The sequence below is a fragment of the Rhagoletis zephyria genome, unplaced genomic scaffold, assembly GCF_001687245.7.
Source record: "Rhagoletis zephyria isolate East Lansing unplaced genomic scaffold, Rhagoletis_zephyria_1.1 Rzeph_scaffold_00057, whole genome shotgun sequence".
NCBI classification, from domain to species: Eukaryota; Metazoa; Arthropoda; class Insecta; order Diptera; family Tephritidae; genus Rhagoletis; species Rhagoletis zephyria.
The window spans coordinates 176,090-189,047 of NW_016157141.1; the positions used below are offsets into that span (position 1 = coordinate 176,090).

Below are 12,958 nucleotides of genomic sequence, written 5' to 3' on the forward strand. Positions count from 1 at the left end.
TGCGGCTAACATTTTATGGAAAAGGTGAAATTAAGAATTCTTGAATTCGATCAAATTACAACAATGTTATGCAAGTTAACGCAGTAAATGTATAAGATTTCACAATTTGAATAAATTTAAAGCAAAGTGAAATATACTTTTTAAAATTACTTTGTGTATATGTAATCAAAATACAATAAATGTTTTCTTTTCGTATTCATCAAGTACATATTATGTATGTAAGTGCGTTTAAAATTTGGGGAATTTCATGCTTGTACTATAAATTCACATGCGCTGATATATATAAGTACGTAACTTTGGTTACAAGTTTTTTAAGGCAAGTGCCTTTTTCAACCTCTAAATGATCTTCGAACTTCAACTCGTCCTGGGCTACTAAAATTTATTAAAAGGTTTTTTTTGGAAAACGAAAAAATGTGAATCACCAAGTCGGAGATGCTTTATCTTTTGGTGTAACTGCTACTTAGCCCTGGGCTCGAATCGTAACTGTCGTGAACGAGCAACTCTTCTCGTAATTCAGTATACGAGACGAGCGGTACGTTCACGTCTGTTATAATCCGAAATATGCACTTTTACGCGACGAGTTGCTCGTTGACGACTGTTACGATTCGTGCACTGCTTAGAATCGGATCAACGGCAGAGAGGCGTTGGTTGAGTGTAACAAAAGTGAGTAACAAAGTCCCAATATTCCGCTACAGCACAAATTTTTAAATTTTTGTGTATTTTTCCAGCACTTAAAATCGATTTTTTTTTAGATTTTTAGAATGGAGGGGTAAGTCTCATGCATTGTGCCTTCACATACGGGAGGGACCATACGCTGTTTACTTCCGGCCCGAGACTGGATAGGTTTAACCTGCTGCACTATCCAGCAGCCGGATTCCTACATTTGCTATCGCCAATTTTGATCGTCAAAAATTTACAAAAGAATAGCAGACGCCCCTAACAATACGCAATATCTAGTTAAATGCCCGCCACTCTGCCAGATTTGGCTGATTAAGCATCGCATGTGTTACGTCTTCCATGTTGTATACTTTTAGGGCTTACTGCTTTTCATCTAGAGCAGCCCTGGGCGGCGCCTGCTCGGCGGGCATATTCGCGTATACATACACGCTCTGCTTTAGAATGCAGCAAAAACTGCATTCAACCGCACGACTTGTTCGCACGCACACAGTGACATTAATTGCACGCACACTACAAAAATTCTCTGTCGAAGCTGCCCACCTCTGATCTAGAAAATGCTCGAGGCTGCCGAAGCATTTCCGCTGTAATGTCTGGTAGTGGTTTAACTTCGATGCCGGCATTTATAGGACGAGAGATAGTGAAGGTGGTATTAGTCCTATGAAGGTCGTTGAATGCATATCTCTACAGCGTCGGGTAGATTGGTTGTCACATGTAGTCCTGAATCTCGTCCTTCAGTCCATATATCTATATGCCGTCTGAAGTTCTGCTTTCAATAATTGCCCTCTTTGGGCGCTTAAGCAGGGGCTGTTTTCGGGATTATTTATGTACCCTTGATAGGAACATCTGCAGTCGGAATGTCATCCCAAAAATATTTGGGTTGGTCACTATCGTAAATGGTACACCATGGATGCAAACGTCTAGCTGCAGCCTAGCCCCTTTCGCCCATATCGTAAAAATGGTTGCGGTGGAGTTCGTGGGGTGGGCGGACAGTTAAGCTCCATATTTAACTTTTCTGCGTTTCGAGGTTTGATGTCGAACGGTTACTGTCGATTCCTGACCACTCAGGTAATTGGCAGTCGGACACTTTCGAGTCCTTGCTGGGGGAAGAAGCTCCAATCTACTGGTGGTGTGGAGTGACAGGCGGTACCATACACCTTTCATTCATAGGACAGCTGGTTTTACTACCGGAATGACTTGGGTTTTACCCGACGAAAGGCTGTTGTTTCGGTGCTAGAGATGATTACACCCAAGGTCTAAAGCTGCACTTCAGTTAGGTGCAATATCTGCAATGGATGGAGTCACATCAAAACCTGTGGACCACCTCATTTTTGGACTCGTGTTGCTCAAACCAAACGACCAACACGGTTGCAACAGTGACCGATAATACCAAAAAGCCTCGAAAGTCGGGTCTACGTAAGTGGAAGGACCCAGATTTATGTCAGGCAAAGGATTGTCACGAGATACCACGGAACATTGCTACCCCCTCTCACCAGCTGCCCGGCAGGATATCACCCGGATATACATAGCTGAGCTCCTCTGATGTGAATACCGAATGGTAGTAGGCGACTTAACGCGCATCACTATCTTTGGCTTTCAAGCCTGTTAGACCATCTGCCCCTAACAGTCTCCTGCTGCTTTTGTTTCCATGGAGCACCGAACCTACATATACTTTAACAAAGCTTATTGGAACTGCATTGCTGAAGTTACCGAGAGTACCTTCCCACATCAACCGATGTTGATGTAGGCGAACGTAAACACCGCAAAGTTATCAAAGCCAATAGTCTCTACGAAATATGCATGCTGATGCTGAAAAATTTGGTCTAGAGGGAGTAGAGTACCTAACCAAGGTCCTCAAAAGTCATTGTCCGCTCTCATCATTCCCGACATCTGAAAAACAGAGAGACCGAGGAAACCGACCAACAAAAGATAGTCTTATCGCCCAACAACTCCCTTTCCCCGGTGGCGAACACTTTTGAGGCCTTGCTACTCCGGCACTACACGTACCATCAGACCCCAGCGTGACATCAACATGGTTTCCGTAAAGTGCACAGCACTTAACGCAATAAACACTCAACCGCAATTATCAATAGAGTACATAACCGCAACAAAGTCCTCAAGCCGCTGGCCGGAAGCACCTGAGGCAAAGGCAAGGAAATGTTGTAGGCAATATACAAGGCAATTGGCCGGTCGGTTCTAAACTATGCTGCGCCCATGTGATCGCCGAGGACTAGCAGGACGCATTAGATACAGTTGCAAAGCTGCCAAAACCTGCACTTCGAACAGTCACAGGATGCCTTCTGATGTCGCCAGAACATAACCTGCATTACGACACCGAAATGCTTCCCGCCAGGGAGCACAATACCTTGCTATGCAAACAGTTCCTAGTAGGGGCCACAAATGTCGGCACCTGAACAGACATATGCTTGCTGCAGAGACCTCCCCAAGGCGCGTCAGAAGGCATCTTCACGCACTAACAGACGAGGTCCAAAGGTTCATAAAACAACCACTAGACCCGACAACGTACCGACAAACCATAAACAGCATTCACGCATTCACAGGGAGTCGGTCTGAACTCACACAATCTCCCGACCTATGAATGCCGTTTGACGAACACAACTAAACGACTTGGACGAGACAGAATTTCGATGTGCCATGACTCGACACAACCTTTTTGCATGGAAACGAAATCCCACTCAACTAACACCCCTCTCCCTCTGGTCCAACTCAGTCGGAGTGGCACACTTCCTGTGCCTTCCGTTAGCCGTTCAAGGCAAGGCTAAGTAAGCCAATACAAAAACAACAACCTTTCACGAGTCAAAAGCTCCGAGAATGGTTCTCTCACAGGGGCGGTTACTATTAAGGCCCTGAGTCATCGGAATGTTTATGGCGGTAAGTTCGGGGTGGTGCTGTTGCTTCGAGGGGTTAGGTGACACATTAAGAGTAATCTCAAGTGGCTTCGCTACTGGGGAGAGGAATATTATCGGTTATGAAATTCCCCTTTATTTGCTGGTTTCACCGGTTAAACTAGTTGGATCACTTCCCGAACTCCACAACTGACAAATATTGACAAGTGAGATAGTCTACCACTGCCAAATCCACTTTAGTGTGCATCAGTATGCATATTCCACTGAAAATCGTATCTTTGGAAGCTTTTGCCTTCTTCATAATCAGTGTTTAAAAAACTGCAATGAGTTTTATTTCATTTACTTTTACATGCCCGCACACATGTTCTAGCTCAGTTACATTTCCAATGTGAAGTGCTATGCGTTGGGTAACCGCTTACACGCAAAACTCATTTAACATATTTCTTATGTGACCAACTCTCATGCAACGCCAAGTACGCATAACTGAGCTGTTAGTCCTCCAACCTTGGAGAAATTTATAATTCTCAAGTTGATATCCAACATCATTCTCCAACTCATCTCTAGCCGATGCGCAGATACGTAAAAATTTATAGAGAAACGAATTTTTATTTATCAAGTGAAAAACGAAAGCTATATATAGAGGAAAATTACCAACAAGTAATTTTTAGCAAAAAAAACCGGCTTAAAAAAATATTTATATATATATATCTCTATATGTTTCATGATCCAATGATCGGATCGGATCGGATCTTAGATTAGTATGGGACCACCTCTGAGACACTACCTTTCCGATGCAAAAAGAATTATCAAAATCAGTTGACGTGGTCCAAAGTTATCCGGTAAAATACATAAAAAAAAAAAATATTCCGACGAACTGATAACCTCCTCCTTTTTTGGAAGTCGGTTAAAAAGTAAATAACCTTCAAAACGCGAAGTGCATAAAGTGGACTGTCGGACTGTATACTGTGAAGTGAGTTATTGTAATACGATATTGGTTAACTACATAATACAAAAGGAGTAATTGGAGTTCAAGATGAGAACTAGCATTTTCTCAACTTGAGAAACAATCCTTTTTTCATACAAAGAAAAATTCCCTTTTTGTTGAGAACGCTATGATCCTCCACTTGAGGTACTGTTGAGAAACAACGTTGGAGATGTGAGAAATAGCTTAGTTCTCAACTTAACCTCAAGTTGAGCTCAAACCTAAATGTTTGTTGGGTCTGTTCGTTGAGTGCACTAGAGTACCTTAGTGTAGGAAAAAGCGTTAGCTGAGGATTTTTCTTGCACTAAATTGTTCTGAACTGTTTTTTGAGTCTTATACTTTCTGAACTAAACTCCTCTAAGGTTAAAACTGGACTTTAAATAACATCTTAACTTATCGGACAGACCTTATATTCACTTCAAAATTTATCAATTTCAAACAATTTCTCTGCCGTTTGGTATAAGTCCAGTGATAAGATCTTCACAATTAAAAAAGTGAAAGGTTTTTTTTAACAATTTCACGAAGAATTCAAAGCTAAAACCCTAAATAAATGGTAATAATATTTACCCTGTCATTCAGTAATTCAGTCTCAGTTTGCTAGTCTCAAATTTAGTGACTTGAGATGAATTGGGTATTTAGTAGGAGAGATTCGCAAAAAGTTCACCAAAATTGTGTGGTTTAAACAAACACAGACAGTCAACTGATAGAATTTATATGTGCCTTTAGCTCGCGCCGCTCCAAGAGTGGCAATAGCCGAGTGGCCAGGCATCAGACTGCCGCTTGAGAGATCCGGGTTCGAGTCCTCTTCTGGCTCAGGGTATTTTTTTATTTAGTTATTCTTTGGCTGGTTTTATTTTTTACAAAATCTTTAGATTTTAATTTTTCAAAAAAATATTTTTTTTTATGAATTTTTATTATAGTAAAGCATTTTTGTTTATTTCGTAATGAAATTGTTGTTGAACAAATATTTCTTTCTTTCATTTTCCCGTTTTTCTTTTATAAAACAGTAAGCAATTATTTTTTCCTCCATATATATCTGTTTGTATATATGTTACCGGCCAAACCCGATCTTAGGACAAACTAGTTTTGCCTAGATAAGGGGCCACAGTATTTTTGCGCAGAACACCTTTCCGCGTAGGGGGCCTTATGCCTCACTTCAAAAAAATAACCCTTATCAGTCCAACTCCAGGTACGCAGTCCAAAATATTGTTGCGTCCAACTTGTTTCCACATTGGACGGATATATTGGATCTAGGTAGACCTGTCCTAAGATCGGGTTTGGCCGGTAATATATCGTCGCCAGGGTAAAAGATTGTCGTATGTTAATTTCGGCAGGTTGTGGGAATTCGCGATTGAAGTTTGGAATGCAATTTCTCAAAAATGCAAAGATAGATTTTCTCCAAAGTCTCTGAAAATGTTACTAATTCATAAAGTTCTTAAATTATTTAATTTTTAATGTTTATTGCTAATTCCTTTTGAGTTTATGAAGGATTTTCTTTGGTAAAATTTTGTCGTAAGCGTCATTTGTCCACAATTCGGCAGCCACTTTGTATGAAATACGACAAAATGTGATCAAAATTTCTACCAAATTAACGACACTTTTTACTCAATATCTCGGAAACTAAAGAAGATATCTAAAAACTGATACACCAATCGAAAGACCTTATTTCAAAATATATAACTGCATCTAGAACTAAAAATCGTCAAAATGGCGCTTACGACAATCTTTTACCCTGGCGACGATATACATTCATTTACCAGCGCTACGGAACCGTACGGAACGACCAAATACACGATGAGACAGTCTGCGCATCGCGATGAAAGTACCTGCGATGCGTAGTGTAGTTGGCCTAGAAAATTCAGTTGCCATAGTAAACAATTGAAACATCACAACACGGTGTGCATCAGTGTAATCGCCATTTTAACGTTGCGTCATGATAACTTTGAAGCAACTATGCTCGAATGGCAAATATGCAGCGACCCTTATGGTTGCACATCTGGCTGCTTTGAGCAGTTTCTATAAAAATCTGGCAACAACGCAAGCATATTAATAAACAACTTTTGTCTCATTCACTCCGCCAATAAGCATGCGCTCTGCTTGCGGCAGAATCACGCCACTTTTCAGAAATGACAGACTGCGAATATAAAAAATATATGTTTTTTTTTTTGTTGGCGTTGTTGTTGTACAGACATTCTACATACATACAAAAATTTTGTTTTGTTGTGTACAGTTCGGACCAACAACGTTGCCAGGTGGTCTGTATGAAGGCCGTTTTTTCTTATAGGCTAACAGGCTAACCTAATATTAACCCACGCCACCAATTTACTGTCAAAAATTTCTCATGCACATACAACGGGGACCAACCGAAATAGAACGGCGTGCATATGAAGCTAACTCAATTTCCAATTTTTGTTCTGCGTGACATTTTGATTTGACGTTTCGCTCAATGAAATCAAATGCAAACGCACGCAAGCCAATTTCGGGTGACGCAGGAAAAAAATTCTAGGGCGTGCGTACCAAAACGCAAGTCGCGAATATTGGGTTAGCCTGTAAAGCTATAAAGTTCAATGCGGGCTCGGATAATTAAAATATCTTTCAGAATTATAGAATAAAAACTAATTTAAAATGCATAATATGCCTTTCCATGTCAACGACAAGTTTTGACAGATGTGTGAGCGTCCATAAGAATATAAATAGAATTCTACACACAAATTGTGCGGGACTAACCGAAATTGAACTGAATTGAATTCTTGTTCTGAGTGACATTTTGATTTGACGTTTCGCTCAATGAAATCGAATGCAAACGCACGCATGCCAATTTCGGGTGACGCTAAAAAAAAAACAAATTCGACGGCGTGCGTTCCAAAACGCAAGCCGCGGTTACTAGGTTAGCCTGTAAATTGAGGAAGCCAAATTAAATATATTTGCGATATTAAAACAACTTCACTGGACAGCAGGACATTGTAATTTCAGCAACAAAAGAACACGTACTCCAAGACAACGAAATCTAAACATACTTATAGGGACACGATATCGAACAGAAAGTATCGATATATCGTTTTAAAACTATCGAGTAGAAAATATCGGCATCGAATGCCAAAAGTATAGATATGGTATCGTATCGTATCGAAATTCGTGTCCCTACATACTTACATACTTACATATAAACAATTTCGATGGAGTCTGGCAGCATTCGTGAAGCTGAGACGCTGAAGTTTCAAAAAACTAGAAATTGCGATCCGGTCTGACGTTTTTCTTTTGCAGTCTGTGAAAAAGTGATAAAATTGTGTTTAAATATTAATTAAAAATCATTAAATGCAAATACAACGCTTAAAAAGGACTCCATCATAACAAAAGGTGGGCGGGCATAAATATTAGATTATGTTTTGTATGCCATGTATTTGTGGCTTTTGCTTTTGCGGCGCCTCGTTTTGATGACGTGCCCGCAGAAGAGCGCTGACAGCGAAAAAATACATATGAAAACAAAAAAATCATGAGGAAAATGCAATCAAAGGAGAAAGTGAGGGAATAGCAAGAACAACAAAGTCGTTGAGCAGGGACGTCGACAGCGGAAATGTTGTAAATTGATTTGTGTGTGAAGGGTTGTTGTTTGAATGCGCAGGGGAAAGTGCGGCGCCGTCGACTTCGACGACGACGATGACTTCGTCAACGATAGCGTTTGACGATGAAAAGCATACAATGATATGGAGGCAGCAAATGAAATGATTCAGAAGTAAAACTAACGTGGCCGAGAGTGATTGATGTTTACGTCTTTGAAAATATTGTTTTAAGAGCGTACGCCTATTAAAAATTTAGTTATTTACTTTTGTAAAAATAAAATAGGAATCAAGTTAATTTCAAGTGATTAGTTGGAGTGAAATTGACTTCAGAATATAGAACGGGCGTGCGTGCGTGTTTTTGAGTAAGTAGTAAGTAGTGGCTACGCAGTGAGACATGGCAATTATTGTAGACAAAAACGTGGTGTGACCGTCTGACGCATGTTAGCCCTCGACCTTTTTTTTTCCAATTTTATGTTGGCTGTCTGCGCGGCCTCGGTTGATTGTAGGGAAATTGGGGAGCGAGATTTAGTACGTATCACGGCAACAACGCGTTGTTTGAATAGTATGGAAATAAGTGTGAAAATTCAGTTTATATTAATGTATAAAAAAGAAAATTGTACATAATGTGCAGTGCAAGAAATGTGTTTTACATAACGGTGCGGCGCAAGACGTGTAATTCTCTTTTCTGGGCGTGCTTGTGCAGCGTGCCTTTGGCGATACCAAAAGAAATTCAAGAAATACGCATATAAACTTTTACCTAATTTTAAATTTTGCTGTAATCTAAATTTAGGTGAAAACGCATTGTTGTCTATAATTAAAATTTTCCCCTTTCTATTTTTTGTTGCCTTCCTACTGTCTGAAAAAATTCCGACAATTATACCAATAACAACGTACCACAAAACAACAAACAAAATTAACGCAAATTCGCCGCAACAACAACTTCGGTGACAATACAAAATTCGCACAAAAACAATGTATGTGTGACGGCTACAACAACACCACAATCAAAAACAACTTGTGATGCGACGTCACGCTATTCCATTTTTCATGCAAACAACGTAAATCAATGCTATTTAGCACAGGTAAATACAGATTGCCAATTATACATAATATGTAGTTCTTGTTTACACTACAGTTGTAATAATGTTTGATTCGTAAAAATGTTTAGAATGAGCTATAATTTAAATAAAAAACTAACGAAAAAACATTTGTGATGGAAAACATTTTAAATACATATTGTAAAAAAACAAAATTACCTAGGAATACTTCTGCGAGTGACTTTAGTATGTATGTATCTACACTGGCGGTCAAAATTGGATGAATGGTTTTTGTTTTAATATTTACAATGTTTTACAGACTAAATTTCGTTTTTTTTAATTTTTTATAAAAATATGGTTCATGCTTTGGGTACTGTTTATGAATTTGTACAACGATTTTGGGTTGCTGTGCCCAAACGCGTGAATCGAATCAAAAAACTTTTACACACACTTGTAGACAACAGTGCACGCTTTATTACATGATTTTTCATAAAGCGGCGTCAATCCTCTTTCGTTTAGGGGGGATTTTATAACAGTTTTGGGTATGAAGGAATTTTAGTAAATAAGTGCAAGCGCGTAAAAATCGCTTACAATTTTTACTATTTTTAAATTCCTTTTTCAAAATTAGCTTGCAAAATTTTGTGAATATTTAAAAAAGATATGATGTATGCAGACTTCTTCTGTTAAGTGTATGAATATTAGGGTGATCCAAAAAGGTACCACCATACATATGTGAAAAAGTAAAGTCGGAATTTTTATGCTCTCACCACCTACGATCCTAATGCACATACACTTGTGATCGGCTAATTAAGCCAGCAACATTTTGATCAACTTTGGCTATTTTTCTTTTGTTTATTTAATGTTTATTATTTTTCCATAAAAGTCTAGCTCATTCTATAACAACCACCACATAAATCCAGATTTCAAACTTGGTTATAAATTATGAAAAATTGCAAAGTTTCAGCTGGATTTTCAACTTTTTGTTCAGATTTTTTAGAAATTTTTCGAGTATGCAGTTTAATAGCCTATTAAATTCTAGGGTTATAACGTGCAAGTCTTAAGTTCGCGTTGATTTTTTAATATTTTTTTCTGACTGCCTTACATGCACCATGCAAAGGCTTTGCAAGACTTAGAGAATACCCTTAATATGTTACATACCGCTACCTAAAGGTGAAAAGGTGTTTGGCAGACCGATAGATTATGCGAAACACCATCGATTTTCGTCTCTCCGCGGTATTTAAAGTAGCAGAACGTGAATGAAAAAATGGTTTTAAGACACACTTTTTCTAAAAACCGGAATAAATCTACTCGGATAGGAAGCGGAAACCTCTCAAAACCGTAAAAATGTTATTTGCTGAAAATTTGGCAAATTTGGTTTATTCAACGTAAAATATGTACAAAACAACTTGAATAAGTAAAAAATTAAATTTTCTCTACATCGCTTCTGATTTCACCAGAGAATTTACAATTTAAACTTCTTGCTTATTTAATCACACATAAACTTTGTACCTACATATTTTGAACTAAGGTTGATAGAAATTAAATACATTTTGGCCAGAATCGCCTTATAGTCAATTGCCGATTATTATTGCCAAATCTGCCGATTGTGCTTAAAGTGCTGAATGAGGTAAAAAAGTGTAGAAAAGCACAATTGTGCGTACTTTTCTATCACTGGTATGTATACCAAAGTAGTTACAAAATGAGAGCGGACCAACGTTTTTCCAGTTTATCCTGCTGTATCTAGCAGTCTTTCCGACAACGCAGTGTCTGGAGTCAACTTGGCCTTCATTTGATTTTTTGGTTCTTGCACTCAGTTTTACGTGTTTATTTGAGAACGAATGTCAATGAATTTGCGCAAACGGCTTTATGGTAAACATATATACATTAGACTGCATCACTCCTCATACAAAAAAAACTATTCTTAGCAAAAAATCACCTTAGATGACAAAACAGTTTAAGACTAAAAAATTTGCATACAAATATTATAAAAAGTTAAACGGAATCACAATAATGAGATTTTTGATGCTGTTTTTGAACTTTTTTCAAAGACTGGTTTAAAAAAACTTGAATAACCCGGCCTAAACTTTACCGATTCAGACTTATGAGGTATTCTTGGAAAGGAATTTTCTCACCATTTTTATTCCTGCATTTTGCATTTTTAATTTCAAAATATGATTTTTCAAAAATAGTGGACTTGGCAACTTTTCCCTCAAAGCTAGCGTTATGTACATTAGTATGATCCAAAAATAAATGTGGGAAAAATAAAGTCGGAATTTAATGTTCTGTATCCAAAGAATTTACATATTTTTTTAACCGATTTCAAAAAGAGGAGGAGGTTATCAATTCGTCGGAATAATTTTTTTTATGTATGTTACCGCATAACTTTGGACCACTTTAACCAATATCTAAAATTCTTTTTTTTTTTTGAAAGGAAATGTGGAACCTCAGAGGGGGTCCCATATTAATTTGGTTTAGATCCGATCATTGGATCATGAAGAAATTAAAGGTAGCCTTAAATTTTTATATGAGAATTAAAGTCAGTTTTGTTTTTTGCTTAAAAATTACTGCTTTACTGCCACTCCAGTGTCTCTTGTACATTGCTACAATAACAACAACAACAGCAACATTTCAAACTTTTGCAAAGTTTCATCTAAATTTTCAACTTTTTATTCATTAATACTACTACATTCGAAATTTTTTTTGCAAGCAAAGAAATGCGTAACATTTTTTGATATACAGCTTAATAGCCCATTAAATTTGAGTATAATAAAGTGCAAGTTTTGAGTTGATAAAAAATCGCGCTGAAATTTAATATGTTTTTTTTTTTACTATTACGCAGCTTCCCTTATAAAAAAATTCCAAATACATGATAATAATGAATAGAAAGTGAGCATGCATTAAATTTTAGTGTAATAAAGTGCAAGTTTTGAGTTGCTACAAAATCGCGTTGATTTTCGATAGTTTTTTTTTCACTGTATTACGCAGCTTTCCCGGCAAAAAAAAAATTGTCGAATACTTATATTGATGTAAATGAACAAAAAGTTGAAAGTTTAGATGAAGCTTCGCAGGGTTTTTATAATTTTTGCCCAAAGTTTTAAATGTGGACTTTTATGAAAAAAAATTATAAACATTATCTAAATAAAAAAGAAAAGATCGCAAGTGTGTATATGTACATATATTTTTCAATCGACAAACAAAAACTTTTTCTAATAGTGCAATGCAAACCTCCGACTGTATTTCTGTCATATATATATATATATATATATATTTCGATATTGAAGAATCCTAGCGGGTGAGAGCGTTAAATTTCCGACTTTACTACCCACTTTACCACACTTAGACCACCCTAATGTACACACATATGTGCAACCATACAAACACACTTGTGTACATACTGTGTGCTTACACTCGATAGCGACAGGTTATATTTATACACGTTTATCGATAGCATGCTCGTGTTTGCCAATTCACTTGGGTTTGTTTACTTTTGTATCGACGCAATAAACGACTTTCATGCAAACGTATATAAATATCCATAAAAGTAAATGTATTGTATATGGCTTTCGTAAAGGTCATCGTATCATATGTACATATATATATTTAGCATCGCGTAATGGTTTCCAATAATTAAGAGTTTCCTCTGTGTAATATCCCAAACAAGTTTTAAGCGAATTAAATATTGAACTTTCTCTGTAGTTAGAAATATACATACATGCATACATATACATATGTCCATACGTACTTTGCTTAAGCGATTGTTTGAAAAGTACAGTGCGTATTAGTAATTTACATACTCGTGTGAGGATTTTATTCAATGAGGAGGATTCCATCTCGCTA

The 12,958-nt window shown here is 37.4% G+C and overlaps 1 protein-coding gene across 7 annotated transcripts in view; it reads left to right on the forward strand.

The window, feature by feature from the left end:
• Positions 1-7,737: 7,737 nt before the first annotated feature.
• The window catches only part of Acsl (Acyl-CoA synthetase long-chain), a 57,704-nt gene continuing 52,483 nt past the window's right edge, over positions 7,738-12,958 (forward strand). For 2 of the 7 annotated variants that reach the window (XM_017624340.1, XM_017624378.1), the window contains exon 1: positions 7,738-7,881. The gene's annotated coding sequence lies outside the window, so the exon portion shown is untranslated. The other 5 variants (XM_017624349.1, XM_017624385.1, XM_017624365.1 and 2 more) reach the window with 4 other exon arrangements.